Genomic DNA, 21515 nt, shown 5'->3' with positions numbered 1-21515 from the left:
ACACACTTTTCTCACAACAGCAAAAGTAAAATGAATATATTTCTGGCAGACATAGTTGGCGACAGTATCATGTGACACAACCAGCCAATGAGAAAATTCAGAAGATTGTCTTTTTAACGTTTTTCCAAAAACCAAAATATCAGCAGTAGCAATCTTGTTTTTCGAACCGGTCAAAAATATATAAAAATGCATCAAACAGTCTTCTAGGGTTAATTCAATTAATTCAGTTCATTCGTTCGTTCAGTTACTTCAGTCTTCTTCCATTCTTCTCGTTTTGACGACACACGAAAACATGCCTATCGTCTTCATAACATTATCGCTGCCGAAGCCGTCCAGATCATGATTACACATACCATGCAGACACTAAAAAATCACTTATGCACACACGCATCCATTCTGCACATTTTTTAATTAATAACAATGAATTATTTTCCTCACGAATTACTTTCCTCATGGGAAGATGAACTTCGCCAGATAAAATACAAACTTTAAAATAATCTCATTATTTTCACACACGACCAGTGGCGTAGCTAGACCTTTTGCCGCCCGGGGCGGTAGTAAAATTTGCCGCCCCCCCCCCCCCCGAATTTGGGTGTCCGGAAAATTCGCCCATGGAAAATCCGTCCATTTTTTGCTAGGTAGGAAAACTGGTCCATTATTATTAAGTTAACATTTATTCTGTAGTTGCTTAATTTTCATACCTTGTGAAAATTAGTTCTACGGTATCTAATTTTCCTAAATTCAATTAAATTAAAATTAAAATATGAAAACTGATTTTTAATATTTTTTATTCATTTGATATTTTATCTGTTTTCCTTTTGTTTTAAGTAGATGGTGGGGGTTGCCCGGGGTGATTTTGTCCATCCCCCAGCTAGCAATTGTAAAGTTTACAAGGAGTTATAAAAAGTATGTTACAAAAACAAACGTTTGATACTTTCAAAGTCTTAGCCTCATGAATTGGACAGTAATAAAATTAATGAATTCAAACTTTCGCATCTAATGTTATTTCCTCTTTGATGTCGGTGTATATACACCCAAATATCCAACTTTCTTTTCGCACCTATTCGATAAAAATTTATATGAAAGTTCCCCTTTAAGTATGAAATCTTTCTGAGGTCATTTTGTTTTTTTGGTGCTTGGCCGAAGCCTGGGCTTGGCCCTATCCTGTTAGGTCAGCCGGTCACTGAGTATATCTCCAGAAATAATTAATGCTTGCATTTTTTAAACTTAGTGATTGAAATGAATTAAAGCAATTTATTCTCAATTAATGGAAATTTTGAAAACTCCAAACTGTTAAACTATTTATCAAGTAATAATTTACAATTGCGTTTGGAGTTTTCAAAATTTCCATTAATTGAGAATAAATTGCTTTAATTCATTTCAAGATCGGTTTTTAATGTAGAGAAAGTTCAACCTAGATTAAAACAAAAAAAAATTGCCTCAATCTTGAACGATATATTATATATATATATATATATATATATATATATATATATATATATTTGTTTATATATATATATATGTATGTATCTACATGTATGTATGTATATATGTATGCATATATTTATATTATATATGTATATATATATACATATATGTATAGATACATATATGTGTATATATATATACACATATATATGTATGTATATATGTGTATTTATGTATGTGTATGTGTGTGTATATATGTATATATGCACGTATGTATGTATATATGTATATGTATGTATAAATATATGTGTATATGCACATATATGTATATATGCACATATAAAAAAATATTTTGAGGGCTTTTGGAATTTTGAAGGTTAACAGATTATCAAATGCGGGGGGGGGGGGCAAATCTTACGATCGCCGCGGGCTGCAAAGACTGTTACTGTTTAATTTTTCAACATTTTTCAGAACGTTACATAATTTTTCAGAAGGTTACATAGAGAATTTATGCAATTTAAAAAAATTGCTTTACAAATAAAATAAATTTACATCGTATTTTGAGGTTATTCTCATTTTAGTTTTAGTGATAATTTAAAAATAATAGATATTTATAATTAGTACCAATAATGAAAAATTAAATTAAAAATTTAAAAGAATCGGTTTTGGAATCGTAAAATAGGGACACATTTTTCCGATTCCGATACCTCCAATACTTCAGATTTTTACAAACTTTCGGTATAAAATTTCAGATTTTTTGTTAGCTTTTATATATTTTTTCTATTTTCTATTTTTATCCTCTCAAAATGCCGCCCCTAACATGTGCTGCTCGTAAATAAGAGACACATTTTTCTGGTTCTGATACCTCAAAAATTTCCGATTTTTTACAACTTTTGCAGTATAAAATGTCAGATTTTTTGCTAGATTTTGTTTATTTTTATTTATTTTTTTCTACTTTCTATTTTTACTCTCTCAAAATGCCGCCCCCTGACATATGCCGCTAGCAAAATAGGGACACCTTTTTGCGATTCCAATAACTACAAAAGTTCCCATTTTTTACAACCTTTTCGATATAAAATTTCAGATTTTTTGTTAGCATTTTTTTCGATTTTCCCCCTTTTACCATCTCAAAATGCCGCCCCCATGCCGCTCAGAAAATAGGGACACATTTTTTCTGATTCCGATTTTTTTTTTTTTTTTTTTTTTTTTTTACAACCTTTTTGGTATAAAATTTCATATTTTTTGTTAACTTTTGTTTATTTTTATTTATTTTTTCTACTTTCTATTTTTACCCTCTCAAAATGCCGCCCCCTCAGGTGTGCCGCCCGGGGCGCCCCCCCCCCCTAGCTACGCCAGTGCAGTGCACACGACTTTAACCTTCTAAACTCTTTGATTCCACGAAGGACTTTGATCAAACATTCTAATCATAATGATTTGAAAAGAACTTTCACTGATCGGACCTTTGTTCATTTACCTGATTGTTTTTGTTAAAATATAAATGTGGTGCATTTTAAATCAGAAGGAGGTGTCATTTTTTTTTTTCATTCTCTTTTTATTATTTTGTTAGGGGCAAAGAGATTTAATTTACTTAAACCTCTGCACTGCACCCCTCCTACACATGCTATTGAATTTTTAGTTAGCCAATCAACTTTTATTATTATTTTTATAACTTACTACCTCGCTCTACCTATGTATTGAGCACTTTTGAAGTAAATACTGAAAATTTACGCATAAAATTCTATTTTCGTATATTAATTTATGTGATTAAATTATATATGTGTGTGTGTGCGTGTGTGTGTGTGTGTGTGTATTTTCTTTGTTGTTAACTATACTGCACTTTTGCCGTTTGGAAAATAGGTTATTATCTCCCTTACATTGTTAATCTTAAACAAGAACAACATTAGATGAACGAAACAAGTCTCCTTTTCCTCTTGATACTTTCGTATACGTGTCTTCTTTCTATTTGGTATAATATTTTTAATTTGTTTTATATATTCCCTGAAATCCACTGTTTCACTTTCGTTAGTTATTTTCTCTGTTGTGACTTTCCGATTTTAAGTCAAAACAAATAATTTTAAGACTAACAGGAGAGAGAGAGAGAGAGAGAGAGACGACAGAGATGCGACATTCCGGTTTAAAGTAATTTTTGACGCGCACTAATTACGAAACCAAGAATGAAAAAAATTAAATGACGCAAAATATAACGCCAGAAAGAGGGAGAAAATAACTTTATACGGTCGTAAAAAACGGTTAGATGAAAGAAAAAGTAAACTTTTTTGATGTTTCAAGTTAAAAAAAAAATTTTTTAAAGTGTGAAAAAGTTTTTGGGAAAATTGCTTCAACCCCACTCATTAAATCCTCGCCGGTCGAGAATAAAAGCAACAAATAATACGGTATGTATCATTAACTTTTACGTATAGAAATTAAAACTACACCATTATTTGTGTATGCTTATTTATCTTGATTATAAAAAATAAAAAAATAAATAAAACTTATTTAATAAAACGCAGTTTATTTAAACTTAAGGATTTGTACACATAGATTCGAAAAAGTTTTCAAAAAACAAATATATAACAAATAAATTACTTTTCTACCTAATTAGATAATTTTTTGTGTGTTTTTATTCAATGTAAAATGTTGGGTTTGTATTACTGTACACATAGATTCGAAAAAGTTGTCACAAAACAAATATATAACAAAAAATGTTATCAAAGGCAAGATAAGTTACTTTTCTACCAAACTTGATATAATTTTCGTGTTTTTATTCAATGTAACATTTTTATTCAGCTCGAAAAGCATACAGTGTTTACCGATGTAATGGAAAATTCAAAATGACGCCCGACTCTCTCTTTAACACGATAAGTTTGGGAAAAGCTGTTATAAATAATAAACTAGACAAAATACTGTTAGAAATTCGCTCAATATATGTTACCGTGACATAGGTTGACATATATTCGGTGTATTTTTAATAGTATTTTGTCTAGTTTATTATTTATAACACCTTTTCCTAAACTTACCGTGTTAAAGAGAGAGTCGGGCGCCATTTTGAATTTTCCAATACATCGGTAAACACTGTATGTTTTTCGAGCTGAATAAACATGTTACATTGAATAAAAACACAAAAAATATATCCAATTTGGTAGAAAAATAACTTATCTTGTCTTTGATAACATTTATTTGTATATATTTTTGTTTTTTGACAACTTTTTCGAATCTATGTGTACAGTAAACCCGGATGTTTTGATTTTACAAAAACGGCACTCCTGCAGTTTACAGACCGTGCTGAAATAACATTATTTAGGAAGTCATAATTAACATGGGCTAAAAAAAAACAAAAAAACGAATCTGTACCTTCACCTAATGATTTAATAAACAAAATATACTGTAAAATTAAATACAGCGGGTCCAAAAACTGCGCAATGGTCACAAAAATAAAAAACAAAACAAAAATGGATAAAATGTAAGAAATTCTCTTACTCGTTTTTGCCTTTGACAGAATGAAAGAGACACAGAAAAGCAACAAGGCTCACCTTAAATCCAAGAATAATTTTATTTACAAAAGGGTAAAAAAGGAGTCCATATTGCAAAAGAGTGCCCTCTTTAGCTTCTGCCAAATGGCGGGTAGTTCTTGCCTTGAAAGGCGAAGGTAGTTTTCTTCTTGTTGAAGATGCTGGTAGAATCGGCCGCTCGTAGAATTGGTTGAGGGTTCTCAAAATCCTTCCAGACTGTCGAATACGAACAACGCACATTGCGATCGATGTTCATAAAATAATATGCCCCCTTGCGGGCAATGATAATGAAGTAATTATTCCGTAGAACATTTCAGCCTCCGGCTAGTATCCGCATTTAAATGAGCGGAGAAATAAATGGGGTAGAACCCTGCCTTAGTTCATTAGGCACGGAGCGAGATTACGCGCGTCGGCTTGGTACGACGCCAAATTGAAATCTGTTTTTTGAAACATAATATTCCCGCCACTTCTGAATCCTCCGCAGCAACTGAACAATGCAATACCATTGGTCGAAATAATCGCGTGATTGGAACGATCACGCGGTTATCGCCCTTGCATTCTGAAATTTCTAACACACTGCCAAAGGAAGGAAGAGAAAGAAATGGATACTCATTTCTTTCTTTTTTATCGGGAAATTAAGGATTGTCGCCTATTTGGACAAGTTATTACAATGAAATTCTGTCCCAAAGGACTTAATATTAACACAATAAAGCAATTAAATTCAATGTGTGTCTGTTGTCAATCTGAACTTATAACGATCTCTCTATGGCAAACAGAGAATTTATTAGTAATAAAAGGAATGACTCTACTGATGAGTCTATAAAAGGAATATACAATTATTAACTTGGTGTTTGGTCCGCACAATCCGGACACACCCAATCTTCAATGGTAACTTGTTGGTCAACCCTGACACAACTAAAATGGTACCACTCATTGCACGAGTCGCAACACACCATAGGTGTTGTTCCGTCGTTGGCGACTGAACATGTAGGGCAAAAGAAGGGGCTTCCTTCTTCCGCAAATTCTGCTAATGCAGGTTCAGGATTATGTTTTATCTCTAAAGGATAAATATTTTTTAAGGAATGAATTTGGACACACCCGTCTTTCAGCACTGAGGCTGAACGAACCTTGTTGTCCTTTCCGACCAATTCTCTAAATTCATCAGACACAAATATGTCTGATAATATAATACCCGACGCTATGAAAGATTTAGCATTGTCGGAATACATATGAGTTTGTACACCAAATAAGTTGGTGAACCTAACGAACACTAACAAGAAGGATCTTGCGTTCATGTCCGGTACCAATTCCAAGTGTATGTCACGTAAACTCATGCAAGTAAACAGTAGGATGTACATTTTGACATCCTCATTATTGTTTTTGACAAAAAAATGTCCAGTAAAATCCACCCCTACACATTTGAAGGGCCGGACAAAATTTACTCTATCAGAAGGCAGTTGAGACCCAGAGGGTGCTTTGTACGGTAGAGAATTAATTCTCTTACATATAACAGTCACGGAGAACCGACTTTACCGCCTGTCTCCCTTGGGGTGTCCAAAAACCCGATAGCCTCACCTTGCTAAGGGTTGAATTTGCTCCCATATGACAACAATTCTGGTGAGCTTCAATAATGACCAATTTGGTCAGGTGGGTATTTTTTCCTAACAATATAGGAAATTTCACTTCATATGGAAAAACCTCGGAGTTCTGAATACGTCCTTGAGTCCGTATCAGTCCCTCCCTATCTAGGAATAACCCAAGGGCCATAACTCTTGGTGGAGCAGCCCTATTAGAGGGTTGTTGCAAATAAGCAAGTTCTGTGGGAAAGGCTTCCCTTTGTAAATGAGAGAAGAGCAATAATTTAGCTCTCTTGACGGTGTCAGTCTTTCGGTGACGTAATTTATCACCGAATCTCACAACTTTTTCTAAGACATTAATAGCCTTAGTTAATGAGGAAAAATCAGATATTTTAATTGGCAAGTGATTTTCGTTAGAAGCAGTTTCATCCAAGAACATACATGTTACCATCTTCCTGTTAACATTGTTAAGACAAGGCAAGGGGGACGTGGGCCAGCTGATTTCAACTTGATTAAGCCAGTCGGGTCTGCAGGTCCAAAATTTGAAAAATTGTTTGAACTTAGAGGCAGTAATACCTCTTGTTAAAAGATCAGCCGGATTATCCGACGAAGGAACATACCTAAATTTAGGGTTTATCCCATATTTAAGTTTAATGTTTTCAATGAACTTAGTAATGTCTGACACGCGATTTTCTAGAAATGTATTTTTTCTCGCAGCCTTCCCATTCAAAATCCATGACAGGGCTACTTGTGCGTCAGACACGACAAAAAAGGATTTGATATTGATGAGCGCTAGAGCACCCAAAACTTGTGGAATAATTTTAAACGCTAGAAATATAGCTAATAATTCCAAAACAGGTAGTGATTTTCCCTTGATAGGTGCCACTTTTGCCTTGGCGAATATCAAGGAACACTGAGCACCTTGTTTCACATACACGGAAAACCCATAAGCATGCTTAGAAGCATCGCTAAAACAAATAATTTCAACAGGGGATTCCGCTAGGAGAGTACATCTAGGAAATTCAAAGTTCCCTATACAATTCAGCTCGTTGGCATGTGCTTGCCACATGGCCTTAACTTCTTCAGGGATTTGTTGATCCCAAGACAACTCCTTTTTCCACAGTTGACTAATAATAATCTTCCCTTGCACGGTGACAAGAAGAAGTAAAGATAATGGATCATATAGACTTGAGACTTGAGATAATATCTTGCGTTTGGTATTGGCATTGCCATCTATTACAGATGGAGCGAGTTTAAGGGTATCCCTTTCAACAGAATATTGATACCCCAGCACTTTTTCAAAGTTGAGGGAAGAAGACGAGATAGTACCGTCTTCCATCATTTTATTTTGTATGCTCGTGCAATTGGAGTTCAAACCCCGCTTCTCCGAGTCTGTCGCGGACTTTATTATACACATGGGTTAGAGTATCTCGCTCACTATTAGTAGTAACTAAGTTGTCAACAAAGAATTTATTGGAAATCGAATGTGAAGCTAAATCGGCTTCATATTTTTTGGCATGATGCTTAAGTATAAAACTTAATATAAAAGGGCTGGCATTGAACCCAAATATAATAGTATTAAATCGGTAGGCGCACAATTTGCCATCTACCTTGAGGAAAAAACAAAACCTATTTTTATCTTCAATAGATTTTAACCTAATCTGTAAAAAAGCTTTGCGCAAATCGCCCAAAAGCATATATTTTTCTTTTCGAAAAGCTAGTAGAATATCTAGCAACAATGCAGTCATGTTAACACCTGAATAAGCAGCGTCGTTAATCGAAACGCTACCTTTACGTTTCAACGAACAATTGAAAACGGGGCGGATTTTTGTAGTTATTCCCAGACCTTCTTTAATTACTGGCCGATGGGGAATCCATTTATAATTCTCATAAGTTCCATGGGGAACGGAGAAAGGTTCGATAATTCCGCAGTCTTCGTATTCTTTGAAGACCTGTATATAATCGTTATACAGTCCCTTTCCTTCCAAGGACTGGGCCACCCTATGCATTATTCGCAGTGAAGGCACATAATTGGACTCCACCTTGAGAAGCTTGTCATGCTCCCAAGGCAGCTTGACGTAATATTTTCCTTCCTTGAGAACTATAGCCTCTTCGAAGGCATTTATTTTTTCCTTATCAATTGAAGACAACTGGTTGGCATCCTCGATGCCTATGGAGTCCAGAGAAAAAAACTTTTCTACTCCACGTTCAACAGCAGGACCGTCAAAAGAAGGTTGCAGCACATCCTCGTAAGATGCTACTGGCTTTAATACACTATCAATTAAATATGACTGACACATAGGGAGTGTTTTAATAACTTGATCGAATGCTGGCAATTTTTCCACAGCCTTATCATTTTTGTTTAAAAAATTTGACCCCTCACCGAAGGGAATGATATAATTGGGGAGTTTCCAAGCGGAACCTCCCAAGCAGTTAATTAAACTGAGATTATGGATTCTAGGAATAAGATCCAGGCCAATGATACCGAAAATGTTAGAACCGTTTAGTTCAGAATAACCAAGGCAAAACTTATACCCTTTTTCAGTTAAATTCGACGTAATCTCATCGAACCTGTTTACGTTAAATTTCAATTTCAAATTTTCAGCAAACAATGCAGAATGCTAAAAAGGACGCTGATGTCCCAATTTAATAGACACTTCCAGCTCTGAAAGATGTAAGGACTTATTCCCCACGAGGGTATTGACGGACATTTGTACCATCTCAGGATTTAGATTACGGTTGTGAATCAACCGGTCCAGAATTGTTTTAGAGAAAAAGGATTTTTGGCTACCCGTATCTATCAGACAGAAAAAATAAACCGGGTGCCCTTTAAGCTTCATAGATATCTTGAGTACAGGACTAATACTCTTGTCCTGATCCACCACGAAAGTACGTCCCACAAAGGACCTAGATTCTTTTGGACACATTAAGGAATAATGGTTTTTTAGACCACAATTACTACAAGGGAAAGGGAACCCCTTAACCCCCCTGCGACTGGACTCTGAGTGCTCACCGAGGCACCGGAGACATAATCTTAATTCTTTCGCTCGAATAATTTTAGATTCCGAATTTGGAAATTTAGAACAAACTTTTGTCAGGTGACCATCAACCTGACACAATTTACAAAATTTATTTTCGCCATTTTTGACAAAAGACTTAGAGTTATTATTACTCTGAAAGGACTTGATTTGTTTTGGCTCCGAATTCTTCGCCATGAGGGTTCCAGCATTCAACGAACCCGACATGTTTGGCGGGAATTTTTCCCGCCTTGACGCATTTAAAGGCGACGCCATTATTATGTCTATAACTTCAAACGTATACGTTAAAATAGACTTTAAGGAAGGAAACCGTTCACAGGATTTATTCATTATTTCTCTGCGAACACTGTTCGGAAATTTAGCGAACAGAATATGAGCTATTAATCTTCCTGAGGTGGATTTATCTGTAAGAAAATCTGTGCCAAAGGAATTATCCATTTCCGTCACTTCAAGTTTGACTCGCTGGACGAGGATTCTGATATCCCTCAAAGACGCAAAATGGTCTGGTTGTGGAATAATGTCATTGAATATTTTGTTCATAATTGCTGAAGGATTTAAATATTTTTCCTTCAGACACTCCAAAGCTGCTTCGTAATTCTTGGGAATCATATCAAACCTAGAAATAATATTAAACGCCTCTCCTGATAATTTGGATTTTAGCAATAATAATTTATCTGCACTTTTCATGTTTGCAGTACAGAATTCAAATTTCCTTAGGAACCCACGGAATTCAAACTTATTGGGAGTTGGATCCCCACTAAAGGGGGGCACTCCAACTCTATTTTCATGGGAACAATATCCCTTGATTTCTCAATCTCCGGCTGGAGCTCAGCCAGTCTGTCGTGGACTCCCGCTTTAAACATTTCGAAATCACGACAGATATGTAGTCTTTCCTCATCTGGGGACTTGAAAATTAACTGATCTAATAAATCGTCTACTTCAGACAATCGTTTCTCGATGTCGGAAGAAAAATTATTTATACAACGCCCACCTCCTCTCTCGTTCATCCAATCCAAAGAAGCCGTTATACGAAACTTTTTAGCTTCTATTCGACCAACAAGATTTGAATTTGTCATGTTCGAAGGACATGACATGAGAAAAAAAAATGGCCGTTCCCATGTGGGGAAATAAAATCAAAGGGCGCGAAAAGGATTCTCTGACGAGAACCACTACTATCTGAAGGGGGTTACGTCAACAAAATTCGAAACTCTCAATTAACAAGGAATTTAAACCCATAAAAGTTCAGACTGACATTCGACGACACATTTCAACAATGAATCAATTATAAATTCAAGAATTAATATATAATTTTTCCATACATTATTTAAACGATTACAATTATCGTAAAATATTTGAAAGGTATTTTTTTTTTTTTTACGAATTAAAACTTCAGTTTACAATTTACATGAAATAATATTTATTTTCTTTCAAATGAACTTCAGTTACAATTTATTGAAGGAATATTTATTTTCAATGAATATGTTCTTTTATGGACCATTACAATTTAATATAAAAATGAATATTCAATATATTATTTTTTTCAAAAGCACATGGTCTTTTAAGGACCATTACAAATTAATATAAAAATGAATATTAAATATATTATTTTTTAAAGGCGACACAATTGAAAGGAAAAATCCAAAATAATGTGGGGGGGGGGGATCAAAATCTTATGCAATAAAACGTTATTACTCATAAGAAAAAAAAAATTGGAGGTGGGGAAAGGAATATCTTTTGCAATAAAAACGGTGTAAGAAATTCTCTTACTCGTTTTTGCCTTTGACAGAATGAAAGAGACACAGAAAAGCAACAAGGCTCACCTTAAATCCAAGAATAATTTTATTTACAAAAGGGTAAAAAAGGAGTCCATATTGCAAAAGAGTGCCCTCTTTAGCTTCTGCCAAATGGCGGGTAGTTCTTGCCTTGAAAGGCGAAGGTAGTTTTCTTCTTGTTGAAGATGCTGGTAGAATCGGCCGCTCGTAGAATTGGTTGAGGGTTCTCAAAATCCTTCCAGACTGTCGAATACGAACAACGCACATTGCGATCGATGTTCATAAAATAATATGCCCCCTTGCGGGCAATGATAATGAATTATTATTCCGTAGAACATTTCAGCCTCTGGCTAGTATCCGCATTTAAATGAGCAGAGAAATAAATGGGGTAGAACCCTGCCTTAGTTCATTAGGCACGGAGCGAGATTACGCGCGTCGGCTTGGTACGACGCCAAATTGAAATCTGTTTTTTGAAACATAATATTCCCGCCACTTCTGAATCCTCCGCAGCAACTGAACAACGCAATACCATTGGTCGAAATAATCGCGTGATTGGAACGATCACGCGGTTATCGCCCTTGCATTCTGAAATTTCTAACAAAAACTTATTTTTTATAAAGTACGTTTCATTTAACATTAATAAACTTGGCGGACGTTGTCGAGAGTGCCCCTCCCCCTTTAAATTCCACAATTAGTACTTTACATTTTTCGGTACCCCTGCACTTAATGATCTGTGCTGAAATAATGTTATTTAAAAAGCCATTCTTAACATGGGGAGGGTGTTTTGTACCTATCTTGTACTTTAACTTACAATTGAATAAACATGTCATAAAACTTTAATTAAACTTGGAAATACGGTTTAAAAAATAGCGCGGATCAGTAAGTGCACTGCACTAGCACCCTTTTTCCCGATTACTATCATCGATTACAGATTACATTAATTGTTTCGGCATACTCATCGACAACAAGTTTCAGATTATATAAAAAAAAAATTGAAGACAAAAAGTTCATAACTTTTCACGTGGGCGTTCAGTTTTCAATTATAACGTTGTACTAAATTAAACACAAGCTTTGTGACCACGATAAAAAAATGACAACTCTCGCTGATGTGACCGTAAGGTAGTGGTTAGAACGGAGGGGTTAAAAAAAAAAAAGGAAGATTTCTTTAACCCTCTTTCCCTCCTCCCACTCTCATCTATGTATCCACCGCTCTCTCTCTCTCTCTCATCTATGTATGTATCTATCTATTCATCGTGGTCACAAATTTCATATTCAATTTAGTACGACGTTATAATTGAAAACTGAACCCCCCACGTGAAAAGTTATGAATTAAAAAAAAAATTTATTTTTTATAATCTGAAACTTAATTCTGTAATCAATGATATTAACAGGAAAAAAAGTAATAAAAAAAATTTTTTAAAGTAAAAATTGTGGAATTTAGAGAGGGGGGCGCACTCTCTACAAGGTCCACCATAAACTGTTTTATTTGACGCCGTTTAATGAAAATGTTGAAACGCAGCTTGGGCTGGATTTGTTTTACTATATACATAGATCGAAAATGTTGCTAAAAAACAAATATATAACAAATAAATGTTATCAAAGGCAAGAGAAGTTACTTTCCTAAGTTTTTAGTGTTTTAATTTATTGTAAAACTGTTTATTCGGTTTAAAAAACATGCTGTGTTTATCGTTATATTTGAAAAGGACAAATGGCGGCAAGCTTGCACTTGGGTATGTTAAGTTTGGAAAAATGAGTTAAAACTAAAAAAACTATACAAAATACTGTCAGAAACTAGCTCAATATATGTTACCATGACATGGGCTGACATATATTCGGTGGGTTTACGATAGTATTTTGTATAATTTTTTAGCTTGGACTCATTTTCCCATGTGGAGACCTACAAATTGGTGATTGCATGTGAATCCAGAAACTGATGACTACTTAGGCACGACAAGGATTGCTCATTTTGAATAAGCATTACTGAATAAAACAATGGCGCCAAAATTTAGTAAACCATAACTCCTGCAGTGTACGGACTGTGATCGAGGAACTACCGAACAAAAGCGGCAGACCAGAACACTCGCACAGCACATGGAGACCGTCACAGTCATCGAATTTGACTATACTTGCATTAGTTGAAGTCCCCACTTTTTGGGCAGTGGATACCACACTTTGGTTCACACATATAGAAGCCCAATTTTATATGCAAAGAATCCACAGCAAGCTCACCAAACACAACCACATCATGGCATCCCTGTCGCACAAAGTACTGGCCAAAGTGCATGATTTAATCATGGGCCCACCTAGATCAGTTACATGCAACACCTAAAAGTCAGAATTGATTAAACAAACGTCAGATTGACCACAAAAACGCCTCCACTAGGCCCTCATGGGAGAAGAACTGGGTGATAGGAAACCTTCTCAACTTTTGAGAAGGATGAAACAATTATTAGGCAAGAACTCACTCCAACTGGACATTGAAACAGCTATTGATCAATAGACTGCCCTATGGAGTCCAAATGATACTCGCGTCCACTCTGGAGATGACACCAGTCGAAGGCTTGACCAACCTTTCTGACAAAATAATGGAGATCACAGCGTCATTCTCACTAGTCAACCAGACTGTAGCTCTGACCATCTTCCTCACTGCACCCAAAGCCGACGAAGACACAACAGACATTGGGAGATGCTTAAAAAAGCAAGCTAAACACATACAGGAGTTAACCAACTAAATGCAGAATCTAACCACAAAGCAGTACAATCCATACTTTCCACAACAGGATGACCTTCGTCGCCGACGCTCTGAGAGTCGGAACAGATACCCTCATCGTCAATAGTGATGATATGCGATTATGCTATTATCGTCATTACGGAGAAAAAGCTGTGAGATGCAGACAGTACTGTGCATTTACACAAACATCTAGATCATCTGGAAACGACATGGCTAGGTGGTAAATGCAACTGACACCTTTGGCTGGCATCGTACATGTCACACTTCCTACGTCACTAATAGGAATTCAGGCATACATTTTTTCCAAGCAAGCTGATAAAGGAATGATGAACGCAAACACCATTTTTTTTACAAGCTATGAACCACTCCACCATTCCGACATACGGTCACAAATCGATGGCATTGGACCTGGTTTAAAATGCACATTTCAGTGGATTTTCACGGCAGCAAAGCTCCCTTTTCCGATACTTGGGACAGATTTCTTAAATTGTTTCGGCATACTCATCGACAATAAATGTTGGAGAATATTGGATAACAATACTGGATTATCAGTGCAAGGCAGAATCAGCAAATCGGCAAAAAATAAGCCCAGTCATATTAAAAAACATGAAGACGTATACACTAAAATACTTTGACGTTTTACAAACGTTACGTGACCTGTTTACTTGGATGATGCTGTCAAACATTACATCACACATCATATACAGACTCCAGGTTCACCTGTAAGCATGCGCCCACAAAGACTCTGACCCGACTGCTTAAAGGCAGCTAAGCAAGAGTTTCAACACCGGCTGGACCTAGGCGTAATTCATCCATCTCAAAGCAACTGGTCATCACCACTCCACATGGTCCCCAAGAAGACATCAGGTGACTTGCGCCTTTGTGGGGATTATAAGACACTTTACAGCCGAACAGTATTAGATAATTACCCAATCCCTCACTTGCATGATTTTTCCAATTTGCTCAATGGAAAATCGATTTTTTTTCCAGTGCGTGCATACAATCAAATCCCTGTTGACTTTAAAGACATCCCCAAGACCGCCATTACTACTCCATTCAGACATTTTGAATTCACCAGAATGCCTTTAAAACTGAGAAATGGCACCCAAGCTTTTCAACATTTCATAGACACAGCTACACGTGTTTGGCCTTTTGTTTACCTAATTGGCATGAATTCCAATTAAATAATATATAAATCGTCCACTCTGTTTTTCTACGTACACACAGTGAAATATTTGCAGTAATCTTATTCTTTCTTCTTAGATCGATTTTTCGTCTAGGAGGGGAGTCATGTAGCAACCACTACATATGGTCAGAACAACTCTTGGCTGAGACATTTTCATAGCAATCACCGTTTCAACACCTACGTTTATTAGAACGCGCAGTGATACACCAAACAGACTGGAATGTTCAAGAACGTCTCTATATACGGATTCGCCCGCAAAAATCAAATCAGTTTAGTTTTGTTTCAGTTTCTTTTCTTGTCTTCCCCAGGACTGGATCTAAAAATGCTTCCACCCTTGGAAGGCGTTAAAGTTTCCTCATCTTGCATTTGTGTGTCAAGCACATGAACTTTAAATTCTCACCATGGAAAGTTACCACATTGAATAGGAATTTAAATCTTTTTTAACAATGTTTTTTGAACTACTGTTTTCTTATGGGATGCACACACACACACTCATTTCGCTTACATGGTTTACTAACTGAAAAAAATAATAACCACATTCAAACCATGTGTGTCACTTGATTCATAAAAATCAGTAATCTTAAACTTCATGCCATTTTCACAAGATCCTCGTTTAGCTAAGTTTGCATAATGAACACTCATTACAAGAAAACATTAATGCTGGAACGATTTGAATTGATATTTTTCTAACATTTAAATAAATGTTATTTCATATCAATGCAGCAATCTCAAATTCTTTGTAAAGTGTCGTTATTTTCCAGAGTTATTCATATTTTTATTTTATGTATGTGAGGATGTGATTTGGTGAAAAGCTTCTGTTTATTGAAGATCTTGTTAAATGTACCTTTAACAGTCCTACTACTTTCAACTTTTTAGAGATTTCTGCATTTGCAACCGCCGTCTTAAAAATTGAAAGATCCCGATCATGAATTGGTGGAGGCCAACTCACACTGTTGCAATAGGTGACTACTCCACACCGAGTAATTACTACACTGTAGAAATAATTAAATAAAAACAAAAATTATTTTTCGTATTTCGGAATATCTAATCAAGTAAAAATTCCATTTAACTATAAATAGCTTTCTACTCAATGAATTTTCGTAATTTTGGGATATATTACTATTTTTGGTGCTTGTGCACTTATTGAACTGCAGTATTTTTCAATAGTATTTTCAAGTTAAAATAAAGTTTTACCATATCATTTTTTTTTATTATTAAATTGTTAGGTGAAAGTACAGAATAGTTATTGTAAGAAATTCTGCAGAAATAAGCAGGCACTTCATTGGTCGGTTTGACCACCCACGATTTTGTTTAGACCAATCAGATTGATCGTTGTTAACTGCCGAGTCGTATTTTGGCACTATTTTCCTGTTTCAGATAGCGTCAGTTTTCTTCAAGATAGCAGATCGGATGGATGTGGAAAACTCAACTTTTTATTCGAGGCATGGATTCTCAAAACCCTTTTGTCTCTTTGATTAATGCCTTAACGTGGAGCGAAATGTTATCATTTACAAACACTAATGCCTTTATGTCGAGCAAAATATATTCTTTGCATATGGTTGGACTAACTTTCATCGTTACTTATTTAATGTCTCTCTGAGACGATTCTTGAGGTCTACATTTTGACCTGCCCCTTGTCCACCAATCAGACGTTTTTTGCAGTGAACTCCATGATGACAACTAGGCTCAAAACTAGTGTTGGGACGATTCCTAAATTTTTTCCGATTCCGATTCCAGTAAAATGTTGATTAACGATTCCGATACCAAGTATGATTCCGATTCCCGTGGAATTGTTGTTTTGAAATATACCATTATATAATCGAAAGTTTTGTGTAGCAAAAAATTTGGTTCAGCGAAAAAGTGGAAATACAATTAAGGGAATTTCGAAAACGATTTGATTTTTTTCGTAAAATTTGTTTCATTGAAGATAAAAGTCAAAACAAATATTTTAACTATGAATTAAACATGCACCATGAAATTAATAACAATCAATTTCAGGAGTTATTTTATATATTAAAAAATATAAAGAAAAAGGGCGGATGTACATGAATGCTATCCCTATAGCGAAATACGCATCAGCTCCAATGTTGTACATTGTTCAACTGAGGGAGAAGTTATTATTTTTACAAGGAAAGAATTTTTGCGTGTGTGACCTAGTATTTTTTTTTTTTTGGCTTGAAATTTGTGCTTGATTTTTGTTGTTATAATTTTATTTGTTTTTCTTTTTATTTTTGGATGGATATTGTTTTTATTTTTTTTGCCGGAGATTATATAATTATTTATTTACAGGAAAATTGGTGAAAGTCAAAATTGAATCCACGTTATTTTTTAATATTATTTTCAAGTTTAATTATGTTCACGGGACTGTAAACCATTCACAAAATTTTGTCGATCCGCTTACTGGTGTTTGCACCAACGATATTGAAGCCTACTGGTCTCGTATTAAAAGAAGACTGAAATACATATCGGGATCAGTAGGAGAAATGAAATGGTCTCATGTTGATGAGGCCATGTATAGAGAGGCTTATAACATGAAAAGTGAAAAAATATTAGATAATTTTTAAATATTGAGCATGTTTATGAAAATTATGGTAATTAAAAAAAAATCCCAATAATCTTTGGGGAAAAGACATGTTTTGAACAATTGAAATTTTTATTTTTGGATAAAAAAATGATTATTAAAACAAAAACATCGAGTGGTTTTTATTTTATTCAAAATCGAGCCATGCTGAAATAATGACATTTAGAAAGCCATTCTTAACGTGAGAACGGGAGGGTGTTGTGTACCTATTCTGTACTTTCACCTAACAATTTAATAAAAACAGGCATTGTAAAACTTTAATTAAACTTGAAAGTACTATTTAAAAATAGTACGGATCAATAAGTGCACTAGCACCAAATAACATTTCAATGTGTTTCAATTTACGACATTCCATGAGAGATATGTATACGCTAAAGCTTTTTGTTTATTTTTGTTTATCATCACAAGTGTTAATTTTGACTTTCACCAATTTTCCTTTAAAAAACAATTAGAAACTCTTCAAACATTGGGTGAGGCACTTAAACCATTAAAAAAAAATAACAGTAATATAAGTGCATGTTTTGTTTTGATTTCATTTTGTTTGTTTGTTAAATCTGGCTCCCAAAAAGATAAATAAATAAAAATAACAAAAGAATACAAAAACAATAATAAGAAAAGGGGTCGTAAAACTTTAATAAAACTTGAAAATAATATTTTAAAATAGCGTGAATTCCATTTTGACTTTCACCAATTTTCCTGTTAATAATTACATAAACTCTGGCAAAAAAAAAAAAAAAAAATATCCATCTAAAAAAAAAAACAGATAAAATCATAATAGCAAAAATCTGAAGCTTAAGTAAGTAGGTCCCGCAGATGAGCCTCCTTCTGACATTCGGAAAATTTAGGTTAGCAACCAGTGAAGCTACCGAAAAGTAACCCTTTTGAATGAAGATGATATAAACAATATTTTCTAAATTAATTTCTTAATTTTATTTAAAAACAAACTGTAAACATATATAAACAAAATATTTTAGAAAATAATTTAATTCATTGTAAAGAATTTTTTTTAAAATAATTATTGAAAAACATTGCAAAGTGTTTACATAGCTGGTTCTTTGGGATAATAGGGGCGCCTGAAACCTCCCTTCCAAAACGAAAAAAGCTTTAGTGTTTTTACTATTTTAAAGCGCTTTTTTTCTTCTTTGTTTTAAAGTTTGATACACAAGTAGTGGCTAGTTAACTTAGAACAACAAGGGCGCATGGCGGAAATTCTTCAGGGTTTAAATGCATTGTAATTGTGGTCGGAAAACGTTTTTCAGCTGCCATATTACTTTTATTTACTTGCCCCCTCACGAGGGCAGAATTAGACACAAGGTCTGTAATGTAGAGAAGCTTTTATTACTAAAAAACGACATGGTGAAATGAAAAAAATTCAAAGAAATTTCCAAACTAATTAAGATAAAGATTACCTTTAAAGTAGTTAATAAAATTCTTGTAGATCATATTAAATATGTTATAAAAATTTCTATGACGTTTTTATCATAAATTTTTGACAGCATTAATCTTACTTCAAACAAACAGTTCAACTTAAAAATATAAGAGAATCGTAATGAAAGAACCGTAAATCTGCGATATTTTTTAACGATGTGATTCCGATCCCCCCCCCCCCAATATACACGATTCTTACGATTAACGATTCCGATTAATCGTCTCACCACTACTCAAAACATTCATCCTTGGAAGGCATCACTTCAAATACATCTACCTGCTGCAACTATTCTTCGAACAGTGTGGAGACTTGAATCCTGCAAACGTGAAGATAAACATGAATTATTACCCTTTACGGGTGTTACCCGCTCTGTTCCGCAGAAAGCTAGAGATTGCACATCTTTTGCGATTGATCTTTATTTTAATAAAATTTATATTGCAGTTTAAAGGTGAGCCTGTTGTGATTTCTGATTGCCTTTCTTTCATTTTGCCAATAGCAAAACCGAGGCGAGAAAATATCTTGCATTACAAAACACCCTCCTCTCCTCATGTTAAGAATAATGTTATTATTTCAGCAATTTTCAATAAGTGCAGCAGTGCCCTATTTTCGACGTGACAATTTAGTAAGTAATATTGTTTTTTTTCCGGTACTTGTTTAGTGTGATCAAGACATAAAAAAAATGAAAATATTGAAAAACAAAACCATACCCGTTATGGAATTAAGTTCTTTATAAAATAATTTCACTTAATTTGATCAAGTATTTTTTTTTATTTTATTTATTTATTTTTTTTTTCAAAGGAAAATCAAATTTTAATGAGATCGATCATATCCTGCCATCTTGCCTATTTCGCGGAAGAGGAGGGGAACGTCAAGGGAGATAACTCGAGCCACCGTGAAATGTTTGTCAAAATTTGATGAGATTATTTAGAAACATGGGGAAAAAAATACCTAGATAAATATTTTAGTTTTTTTTCACTTATTTTACAGAGTTTTTCTGTTCATTTTTTTTTAATCCCTCCGCTTTTTCATTTAATGGCACCCCTCTCCTCGTCGGTGAAATAAGCAAGATGGCGGGATACGATCAAGATCAGTGTTCGGAAAAATCAAGATTAACAGAGTTAAGACAAGAAAAACGAAACCATATAAATATTTGATTTTCCTCTCTTAAAAAAAAAAATACTTGATCAAATTAAGTGAAATTTTTTTTTATGAGAACTTAATTCCATAATGGGTACGTACAATATATTTTTTTTTCAATATTTTCATTTTTTTTATTTTCTTTTTTTGTCTTGAAGGACATATTAAAAAAAAAAAATTATATTTTGCCTATCTTTGAACAGTCACTCAGTATTTTTTGTTCTTTTGCTTATTTAAAAAAAAAATACAAGTTGAAAAAAAAATTTAGGAAAAAAGTAGTTACATTTTAATATTGGTGAAAAAATGAAACTAGATTTTTTTTTTTCATATCTATTCCTGATCCCTTTTGACTATCATATCACCTCCAATTATGAACAAATTAGTGAATGAGGTAATTTCAGTGGTAGAACTGTGCTTTACAAACACACTATGTAAGAGATTTAGTAAAAGAAACATCAGAGACATTTTGAGAATTTTGGTTATTAAACAGTGCAATGCGATGGTGGTGGGGGCTGTTTGCACTTGTTGGTGCTGCCTATGGCTGCTGACCATCATCACTATCTGTCATCATTTTGCCCCCCCCTCCCCTCCTTCGGTATCAGTCATGCTAAAGGAACTAAGAGTGAAACCGAGGGAGGAGAGGTTTGGAGCAGTGTTGCCAATTTAACAGTTTCTCTGTTAGATCAGGAGATTTTGTTTGGAATGTTGGGATAAAATTTGGATCTAGCGGTTAGCGGTTTTTTTTGTTAGGGGGAGGGAGGGGGGTCTGAATATTTTTTTATGCCCACACATTCACAATTGTAGAAATTTCTTCTAGAGGTAAAAGATTCAGAGACATGAAATTTGCAAGGCTGAAAAAACCTTGAATAGAATTCTTGATTCAATTCTATTTTTTATTTGTTTATCTATTTATTTATTTATTTTTTTCACAAATAGGTTACCACATATTAAGGTCCTGAGACCACTTGAGGATTAGGGTTAATGTTTGTATTGTAGTCATTGGGACAGTAGCGTAGTAGTCATTTGTGGTGGAAATGAGATTATTTACGAGGACGGTTCAATAAGAACTTATGTTGGACTTGAAGACAATATTGTAGTCAGCTGGAAAGCAGACCAGCTGAACAGTT

The 21515-nt window shown here is 34.5% G+C and overlaps 1 protein-coding gene across 1 annotated transcript in view; it reads left to right on the top strand.

Moving 5' to 3' along the window:
* The first annotated feature begins 3315 nt into the window (after nt 1-3315).
* Nucleotides 3316-21515, top strand: part of LOC145292067 (uncharacterized) — a 105302-nt gene continuing 87102 nt past the window's right edge. The window contains exon 1 of the mRNA XM_080138120.1: nt 3316-3821. The gene's annotated coding sequence lies outside the window, so the exon portion shown is untranslated. The remainder of the gene's footprint in view (nt 3822-21515) is intronic.

Source organism: Euprymna scolopes, chromosome 13 (genome assembly GCF_053919585.1).
Source record: "Euprymna scolopes isolate OS-2025 chromosome 13, ASM5391958v1, whole genome shotgun sequence".
In the NCBI taxonomy this organism is placed as follows: domain Eukaryota; kingdom Metazoa; phylum Mollusca; class Cephalopoda; order Sepiida; family Sepiolidae; genus Euprymna; species Euprymna scolopes.
The sequence above is the reverse complement of the archived record's forward strand: the minus strand, read 5'-3'. Positions and strand labels throughout refer to the sequence as shown.